Source organism: Plectropomus leopardus, chromosome 9, assembly GCF_008729295.1.
Source record: "Plectropomus leopardus isolate mb chromosome 9, YSFRI_Pleo_2.0, whole genome shotgun sequence".
In the NCBI taxonomy this organism is placed as follows: domain Eukaryota; kingdom Metazoa; phylum Chordata; class Actinopteri; order Perciformes; family Serranidae; genus Plectropomus; species Plectropomus leopardus.
In genome coordinates, this window is record NC_056471.1 from 34,546,690 (window position 1) to 34,557,068 (window position 10,379).

Sequence of the window (10,379 nt, forward strand, 5' to 3'; positions counted from 1 at the left end):
AGAGGCAGAGCAGCAATCCGACAGTCAGCACTTGAGCGGCTGATATTTTGTGTTGTTGAAACACGCTGAATGTTTTCTTGACCTTTGCTTCGTACTCATTAGAGTGAAATGATTTTTTATGATTCACAAACAGCAGCTGCCTCCTTCGTACTGATCAATTTGCTGCTATAAAAACATTTCCACATCCCTGTTGTGTTATTAATATTTCTGCAGATACAAATGAAACAGGTCAAAGCTGCAGCAGAAAACACAGATATTTCTCTTTCATACACCTCTTCATAAACACACACACAGTGTGCAGAAAATCAGTCAAATTCAAACTTCTGAGTAATCCACTGAGCCATGATGGGAGTTTGTTTCCTGATCCCATGACAACTGAGGACGCAGGAGGTCTGAGGACGCATGATGTCTGAGGACGCATTATGTTTGAGGATGCAGGACTGACAGCTTGTTCTCATCTAAGTTTGTAAATAGTGCCGCTTTTACAGTGGTTTTGGCATAAATATCTGAAGCCAAAAGGCACCTTTCACATGTGCATGAAAGGCGACTGTTGTAATACACCAGCGGACAGCCAGGCAGAACCTGTTGTGTCTGCATAAAACACTGCAGGATGGCGTCAGCTTAAAACAACCTAATATAAGGAGGGTGCTGGATGGATCCAACAAATCCCGGACTTTCATGCAGGAGTCTGGTGTTCTCTTCCCGTCTGATGTTTTTTTTCTCCACCTTACCATGTGCCTCATTCCTCTAATCCTAACCATCCGTGCCAGCATGTGTGTTTGTTGACGTCCCGGCGTTGGTTGTCACGGGCTGTTGTTGCCTAAACATAACCACTTGCAGCATCGTCCCATCATGTGCTCGTGTTTATATCACGGCAGCAGCATCCTGGAAGGTAAACATGGTAAACAGATGCAGAAGTCCACTGACAAAGCGGCAACATGTGACGAGTCAGGATGAGAAGGAGTATATTGAAGGTGTATATTGACGTTGGAATTAAACGTCCTGATGTTGGATTTTGGTCACTGGACATCACAACCTAAATTCGTAAATGTAAGTAAATACCTACATTTAACAATGCTGGTGTCCAGCTAGTTGGAGCAGCACTGAAACCCAAATGATCAAAGTTTTTTAGCAGGCGTCCTGTCGTGGCACAGTGACGTGTCCAAAGTGAGAGACAGCTGCAGGTGGACAGTGACGGATGAGTTATCTGAGTGTCCGTACGGTGACGGGAACAGAAATGAAGTGGGTCCAGTGGCTGCTGGAAAATCAATCTGCAAAGTGAAGGTTTGATTTGGCAATCTGCAGCACAGTCTGATTTCTTCACTAACAGATTTCATTACATGATCCACCTCCAGATTCCCCCTCCCTCCATCAGTGTCAATATTGTCAAACATTTTCAAAGAGCATCTGAAGAGAACACAGTGGCAGTGTTGAGTGAAAAACACAGATTTCCTGCTCCTCCTCCTCCAGAGAGCGTTTTGTGAAAAGAAAGAAAAGAAAGAGCTGAGCATGTCACACCAAAATAATCTAATCCTTTAAGCATGGGAGGAATATTGTGGCACCATGAAGAAAAGAAATAAAACAGCTGAGAATTATTTTTTTTCCTGCTGAATGATGACAACCGCCAGCACAACAACATCGCCTCGGGCCACAACAATCAGGGAGAGAAAGAGGCTCGAAATGAAAGACAGACGAGACTGAGAGGAAGTGAGAGCGGGAATGAAATAGAGACGGGGACACAAAAAGGAGGAGAGAGATAACAGGGAAAAAATTAACAGCAGAGTGATGTAAAGTGAAGCCGCGGGCCGACACCTGTCACTGCCATTTAAACCTTTTCACTAAACCTTATCAGGGCGAGTCGGAAATGAGACGTCCAGAGATCCCCCGCTCCGTCCCTGTCACACCGCCACGACCAGGACGCCGTCAGGGCGACAGCCGCGGCCCGCCATGAATAAAACATCACTGCTGCTGCTGGAGACTTGGAGCTGAGACTCAGAGGAAATGTTCAGGTGTTTGTGTGTCGCTCAGGTACCAAACACAAAGCTGCACACAAAGTCTGTTTGCTTCTGACAAGTTTGAGGAAAGCACCGAGCGACCGCACTGACATTTGTTACACACTAATGTTTCAACATGTTCCTGCTTCCAAACCACCACTCAGCTCGTCCGTTACTCTGCAGGCTGCTGTCACGCACTGTTTGTACTTTTTCCTACAAAAAATACTGCACCCAAAGTTTTACATATCCACCGTAATCACGAGCTAGTAATTTGTATATAACCCACTGTTTTAGAGTGATCACATGACCAACGTGGTGGCAAACAAGGAAGCGGTGCAGCAGGACTCAGGTCGGGGAGGGTCTTAAAAGTGCAGAGACAAAAAGGTATGATTTTGTGAATCTTTTTTTCTGATATTACATTGTTAAATCTCAAAATAATAGGTAACTTATAAAAAAAGAAAAAATCACAGAATACCACAGGCATAGCTGTCACTCAAAAGTTGGTTCATGTTAAAGCGATTATTTGGGGGAAAAAATAAATAAAAGTTCCTTATAGATGTCAGGTCCTTTTTGAAATATTGTTCATCCAGTTTTGGTCATAGTGAAATAAGTCCTAAATTTCATGCTGTGTCACATAGTTAACTGTTCTGTAAGTTAAAAGCCTGGTGCGTCACACAAAAAGCAAAGTGTCGCCTTTGTTGATTAAGAATTGTGACAAAGTGTCAATATTTGACGACCTGGAAATGAAAACGGTCTGAGGGAGCACGAATATCTGAATCTGAAAATTTAAAGGTGAAAGTTGATGAAATAGACGTTCGAATCCACCATCAGACAGATTCTTCAGTCTAAAAAAATAACTGCAGTGATGTTTTTAAGTTTTGCAGCTTTTTATTTTTTTTTCCATTTTGAGGAAAACACCACCTACATAAATTAATATAATCTGTTTTTTATGTTAAAATCATCAGATCAGATTTAATAATGCAGGTGATGCTTTAAAAATCTGCTCACGATACGAGAAATATTTTGTTTATGAAGCTGAATGGATTTTTTGCTTCAGAGATCAATTTTGGAGGCCGATTTTTTTCCCCAGTGTTTATTTTGGAGCAAAAAACTTAGAAAGCCAGACACACACACACACACACACACACACACACACACACACACACACACAGCAGTCTCAGTACCCATCAGATGAAGGCTGCGACAGTTTTTGACAATCCCAACAAAAATTATTCATTTATCTGCTTCACATCTCGCTGATGCAACCTGGAGAAAGACGAGTTCAAAGGCTGTTGTCAGAATGATAAAATAAAAAAACACAGAGGCATTATTCAGTGTTGGAGGACGCCGCGCTCACAAAACTCTGCGGCTGCTCTCCTACATTTCACAGCCGTCTGCAGCCGCTCAGGACTTTTATTAAGAGAACAAACCAACAGGTTTATTCATCAGCCGTCACATTCAGCTGCCTCACAGAGTCCAGAGATTCATGTAGGAGACAAACACAGCGATCCGGTCAGGAGGATGCAGCGCTGATAATCACTCACAGTTTTGTGATGATTACAGATTGTAACCAGCCGAATCTTCTCCTGGTTAGAATTCCTTCAGTGGTCATTGTTTGTGAGGTTTTTACTAAGAGTTGAATTATCCGCAGAGGTCCCTTTTTCTCCTAAACAAACACAACAGCTGATTTAAACCCGGAAAACATTCAACAAAGACATTTCATGTACAAAAAACCCAGAAACAAACAAACAAAAGAAGAGACGGACAGTTGGCCAAGCACCTGCTTATGTGTATTCATCTTTTTCTCCTCTAAGTTAAGATATATAATGCACAATATGATGTGTCACTCTGCTGTCACTGCTGCATCTGATAAAGGCCTAAACACCAGGGAGGTTATATTGAAAATCCATCCGTGGCGGAATGGTCATACCTGTATAATAACGTCAGCGTCAGGTTGCACAGAATGAATCCGTCATTCACACAAACAGATGGTGGATAAAAGATAATGGATTGTTCTGTTTTTGGATTTTCTCACCACATCTGGAGACGCTGCAGCTGCTGCACGTTTGTCGCAGATTCATCATGAAAGGTTTGGGTACCATCACCATCAGAGGATGGACTCTGAGTCGTTTCTGCTGCAGCTGCTCTGTTTATTCTGTATTAACAGAGTTTCACAGAAGCACATTTTGTCGGTCACAAGAGAGTGAAGAGTTTGTGTGTCGTTTGAAAGTCCTCATAATCTGCCCTCAGAGGCATTTTCATAACAAATTAGAGCGCCACGTTTCATGTTTTAATTACAGTCTGCCCTTCAGATCACCACGCAGGCCAACAGTCCTGCTGGATTTCACAGTGGCCAACTGCAACTCTGCTTCTGTCTCTCTCTCTCTCTCTCTCTCTCTCTCACACACACACACACACACACACACACACACACACAATCTTATCCCCGCTGGCAGTCTCTCTCTGTCTCTATGTCTGTCCGTCCAGTATGTTGGTCTCGTCTCCAGCAATATTGACGTCTCCTTATATTGACGCCTGCATCCTGTAGACCTCCTGTATAAATCCATGTTTCCCAGAGGATGAGTTTGAATTCATTACCTTTAAATCTGTGAAATATTCTCATTTACATGCACTATTTAGTAAAATACACCTAATGGAAACGTGAAAAAAACATGTCAATGTGGAAAAAACTCCCGTTAATTACAATAAAGTTTTTCCATGAGGTGGGTTTTCATGTGATTGTAAAAAGCTGTATTTGTCCAAACTGCAGTGGAAATCTTTTTAGTCATTTCTAGGTCACATGATGCTGTGAGGTCACATGATGCTGTGTCTATGTGCTTGTCAGTAGGAACTGGCTCCCTCATGATGCAGCAGGAGCTACAAGAGCTGTTATTGCATCACATAACTCTGAGAAAGTTTTGAATCCACAATTCTTCTGTGAAATCGTGGACTACATCTCCCAGAAATCCCTCATACGTGGCCGCTCCCACGTATAAGGGGCTCGCCTTTCCATCACGGCTCCATAATACGCCTATACCAATAAAGCTGCTGATGTTTTGAACATCCATTGCCATGGTTACTGGGATGTTATCACCAGAGGAGAAGTCGCACAACATCACTCAATGGAAACACACTCAGCTCCATGCTGAGTTTTATACACATTTACTAAATCCTGCCTACTTTTAGCCCCCAGATGTGGGTGTTTTCTGTGAGGATTGTGCAATAAAAAACAGGTTCTTTAAGCCAGAACAGGATCTTTTTCTAACCATCATCAAGTGTTTTTTGTGTCTAAACGTCACTACATGTTAACTGCAGCGTTGTTCAAATGCAAAGTTTGAATGTATCTTCTACATAATATCATATGTAAGATCTACCTGTTATGCAGAAATGTACCATACCAACGTTTACTCCGGTGATTTGGTTTGGCGACATCGTATCCAGCTCTCTTCAATACATCCATTGTCAGCTCCCAGCACCTAGGAGCTTGACGTCTGCTTCGTGCATCTGTTGGTGAGCAGTGGTAACTTTGTGTTGCTCTGAATTATGAGGATCTTGTAACCACAAGGTCATCATCCACCTGAGACTGTAAGCCCGCATCAGACACCAAACGCAACATCGACTGATGTCACATTTACATATATAAAGAATAAACCATTAAAGCAGTTATTATAAGCTGCTTTGGTCAAAAGTGTGTGACAAATGAATACGATGTCATATCTGTGTGTGTTTGTGTCTGTTTGAAATGAATCATTTGCTGTACTCAGGAGGTAAGCTAAGCCAAGGTTAAAATATACTTTCTTTTTACTTCGGAAAAATACTGAACATCAGTGAACAATTCACAAAGCAAGTGCTGCATGTGAACAATGTCGTGAGAGAAAGCAGAGTCGAGCGTCATTGTGGTGAAAGTGAAAAGATCAGACTGAATGACTCAAACTCAATTTGCAGACATTTGAGGACATGTGTTTGAATTTGTGCTTCGAAAATTATCCAGACAACTTTTTAAAAAACCTCTACAGGGAAGATGAAAGACACTCAGACATTCAGATTTTTATTTCACACAAAAGGAAAAGTGTGTTGTGTGTGTGTTTCTTTATCCAGCAGGTGAAAACTCGCGGCATGGAGAATCGGCTGAGAATGTGAGTCGTGTCATTGTGATCCAGTGTTTCAAGTCCTTTTGTAGGAAAAGATGCTGAATTAGTTAAAGCAGGAAACAAAACGAACGCCCTCGCCCCGCAGGCTGCCAGAACATTCCTCCGCTTAGCCTTCGCTTGTTGAGACTCTCAATCAGTCCTGGCACTGAGATGTTGCACATATTGGAGTAGGCTGATTGGCTTTCACGTCTTGGCGGCGGAAGAGAAAAAAAAGGGAATGGTTAGTGATTAAATTCACTGGCAGCCTAGGCAACACAACACAACACAGCACACACACTCGTCTGTATTTATATTGTTGGACGGTAATCCTGTTAATGAAAAATGTGCTGTTTTTCACAGCCACTGGCATGGGGAGAGCCAACCCTCTCCTGTGGGAAGGGAGGTGGGCCGAGTGTTCGTCCGCCAAAATAAAAGACACATTAATAAGAAAAGAATGTCGCAATCAACTGACATTATGTCCTGGACGCGGAGCGGAGGGTGCCGCTCGCCTGCTGGTGCACCTGAGCGATGAACCTGTTGTTTCCGAGCAGGTGAGGCTCTGATGTCATGAGACGGTGCGCAGATCTAAGAGTGTGTGTTCTCCTGCAGGGATACACAGATCCAACACACGCCGTTCCAATTGTACAGGATGATCCAAACACACACACACACACACACACAAACACACACACACAAACACACACACACACACACACATACACTGAAATCCTCCATCGGCCCCCACAAACAGAGCGCTGACTGTAAATCTCATTATGAGCTCCATCTCTGCAGCAGCATGTTTGTGTGTCAGGGTTTATTCGGAGTTTAATCAATGCTTTACATCTGCTGCTTCAACCACAAATATTTAAGTCTTTATTTTGTTTCAAACGCTAATCTTTTTTTACAGAAAATACTTTGGAACTTCACTGTTGAATTGTTCAGACTAGACACAAAGTGGATTTTTGACTCACCCTCATCCCAAAACTGGTCAAATATCACCACTTGGTTGGTACTGTCCATGTGTGAGGTGTCCTCCTGCGTCTGCTGCTGATGTCCTCCTGCGTGTCAATGTAGGCCTGTTAAATGTCTTCTGCATTACTGTTCATAAACTGTATTTTGCGTCTTTGCTTGTGTGCAGGTGCATACACTTATGTATGTATGCATATTATGTTTAATTTATATGAATGTGCGTGTTTGTGTAAGCTATATGTTTACATTATATATATGTATTTGTACGTATATATGTATGTGTATGTATGTGTGTTAGTCAGTGTGTATAAATGTATGTATAAACTGTACGTTATAGATGAAGTTCAGTTAATTAAGTGATTAGCTGAAAGGGTAATCCATTTTTGTTGTTGCCATTTTGTTAATTTTGATTTTTTTTCTGTTTGTTTTACAAGTTCCAAATAGTTATCTATCTATCTATTGATCTATCTATCTATCAATCTATCTATCTGTCTATCTATCGATCTATTGATCTATCGATCTGTCTATCTTCAGTTTTCATAGAAATTCACAGTTTCAGTCCAGTTTGATGCATACAGTCTGTCAAAATAAACCTATAACATCAATAAAACACCTCGTATTATTTCCATGTGCCGTAAAAGCATGTGGTTAGGTTTTGGGAAAAACATCATGGTTTGGCTAAATATTCGTACAGCAAGTGAACAGTGGGCAACAGCATCCTGAGACATCAACATAGATATGATATGGATAGACATGGATGCTTAGAGCGTAACATGTAGACACAGAAGGATACCTACAGCGTAACATGTAGACACAGAAGGATACCTCGAGCGTAACATGTAGACGCAGAAGGATACCTCGAGCGTAACATGTAGACGCAGAAGGATACCTCGAGCGTAACATGTAGACACAGAAGGATACGACACAGAAGGATACTGGTTGGTGTGGAACTTTGGAAATAAAGTGTCCGCTCCAGTTTTACGCATCAGTGCACTGCTTAACAATGGTGAGGCGCTGGGAAGCTGTAATCTGTCAGCGGCAGCGAGCACATAACTGTCAGCTGATGAAACAAACAGCAATGTCAGCCTGCAGGACAAAAGCCGCGGTCGCTTTCACAGCTGACAAATAATCACCTGCATGGACAGCCATGTTCGCTTTCTGGTTTTGTGTTTGAATGAGCTGTGTGCTCGTGGTGACATAAACGCTGATGAACATTAGAGTCAGATCCGGTGTTCTGTGGTTCTCCTTCAAAGGGACACACCTGTGAGTCTTTGCCACAGGTTTCAGCATTTCTAAAGGTGCACAGATTGATGTTCACATCTTAAATTGGGACATTTGGGATGTTTTCGAGGCCTCAAGAGTCAAACTACAGAAAGTGACATGAAAATGAGTACAAGACTAATATGTTTAAGTCCTTCTTATTCTGATAATCATCCTCTCGACTGTCAGATTTGTATTTCAGTCACTGAGGTTCTGCTCTCCTGCTTGTATATTTTTAAACTCAGACTCTTGTAAATCTCCTGTGAGTGTGCTGCACAGTTCATCTGTGTTTTGGTGGTTAGTACAAACAGTGCTGGAGACACAAACTCTCCACTTGTGGCTCTGGTTGAGTCTTCCTGATACGCTGCGATGGTTCTGGCCGAGCTGATGGTAGACTGTGAAATATTGAATATGGGTGCAGCCCAGCCGGGACTCGGAGCAGTGACAAATCTCCTTCTCTGAAGTTTCATCAAAATGTGATCAGCAGCATCCGAGATATTGTGTGTGACAGACGGAGAGATGGAGGGATGGACGAGTGCCGACCCTCAGTCCCACTGCGGGGGGCAACAGTGGTACCAACGGCTAATTAATCAAATTATATGACAGATGGTGTGGAGGAACTATTTCCCCCACAGGACGCTTTTAGATGAGCCACCGGCCTCGTGGTGGAAGCGAGCGTCAGCACTCTACTGAAGTCCTTTCATTCTGTCCAATAAGAGAGGGAAGCCTTGGGAGAGAAAAAAGGGCCAGCATTAGTGGAGGATTGGACGAGAGAAAGAAGAGAATGATGGAAAAATATTGCTCTTTCCCTTTGGATGTGATATGATCGCAGCCTGGTTATATTGCTTTGTGGAATATTGCTGGAGCGCAGAATTAGATTGGGTCTCCCCCTCTGGCTTCCATGATAAGGCCTCAGGAAAAGCAGCTTTGGATCGATCCGACGGACAAAAACGGGACGACGGAAACATAAACAGATTATAGACCTTTGAAACGGCTTCATTTCCAGGCAGGGGACACACCCACGACCCCCCTCCCCTCCCCCTGACAGCAGGGGGCAGGAGGACACCGTCAGCGGCTCCTCACTGCACTTTATTTTACATGTTTGGATTCAAACTCTGTAAAGTTTTTTCCACAGTTTGGGTGGAGCTCTTTGTGAGCTGCGATGAATGTGTTGAGTCTCTCCGGCTCTCGTCTCCTCCCTCTGTGAGCTTCTGAAAACCAAACTCTTCCAGGTGGTTTCCCTCCAGAAACAAGACTCACTCTCGACATATGGTGTATTCGTGGTGGAGTCACAGGCGCCGTGTGCGTTGGTTTTTGAGGCTCACTGAACCTTCCAGTGGCTCTAGCCAAAACTGCATGTAGGAACTTAAAATTTAATGAGATTCCTTTATAATAACACAGATAAATACTTATAAGCAGACCTTGTTTTGTTGTCTTATTGACAAAATAAAGCCCACATCACACTGAAATGCATCAACAGAAACATGTCACCAGTGAAACCATTAGTTTTCTTTCACTACGGTGCACCTGGCGTGCACTCCTCTCTTGCATGATGTTGCACTTTTATGTTTTTTTTATACACATATAAAAATATAAATATTTTAAGTTTTCAGCATTTGGATCACCATAATGTTACATATGGACGCAGTCAGGGATGGAGCCTTTACTCTCTACACATCATGATGTATTCAATGAACTCACAGTCCACCGCTGTCTACAACACTGCCTCACGTTTAAAGGTCCACTGACCACGACCTCCACCATCATTGTTATGGTCTAAAACTTTTGACTCCGCTCTCGAGTGCCATCTATTGGCTGTATCCGTGACAACATGAAAGACACATGGCAGCATGAGGACACTGATGTTAACAACGTCTGACACGCATGTCTTGATTTGAGGATTTTCTCTATTTTTACATGAAGGGAGAATAAATGAGCCTCGAGGCTCGGAGTAGAAACGCTCCTCAGTGTCACATCAGCAGCCAATCAAATCATGCAGGAGGCGGGGTTTACTCTTGTTTTGATG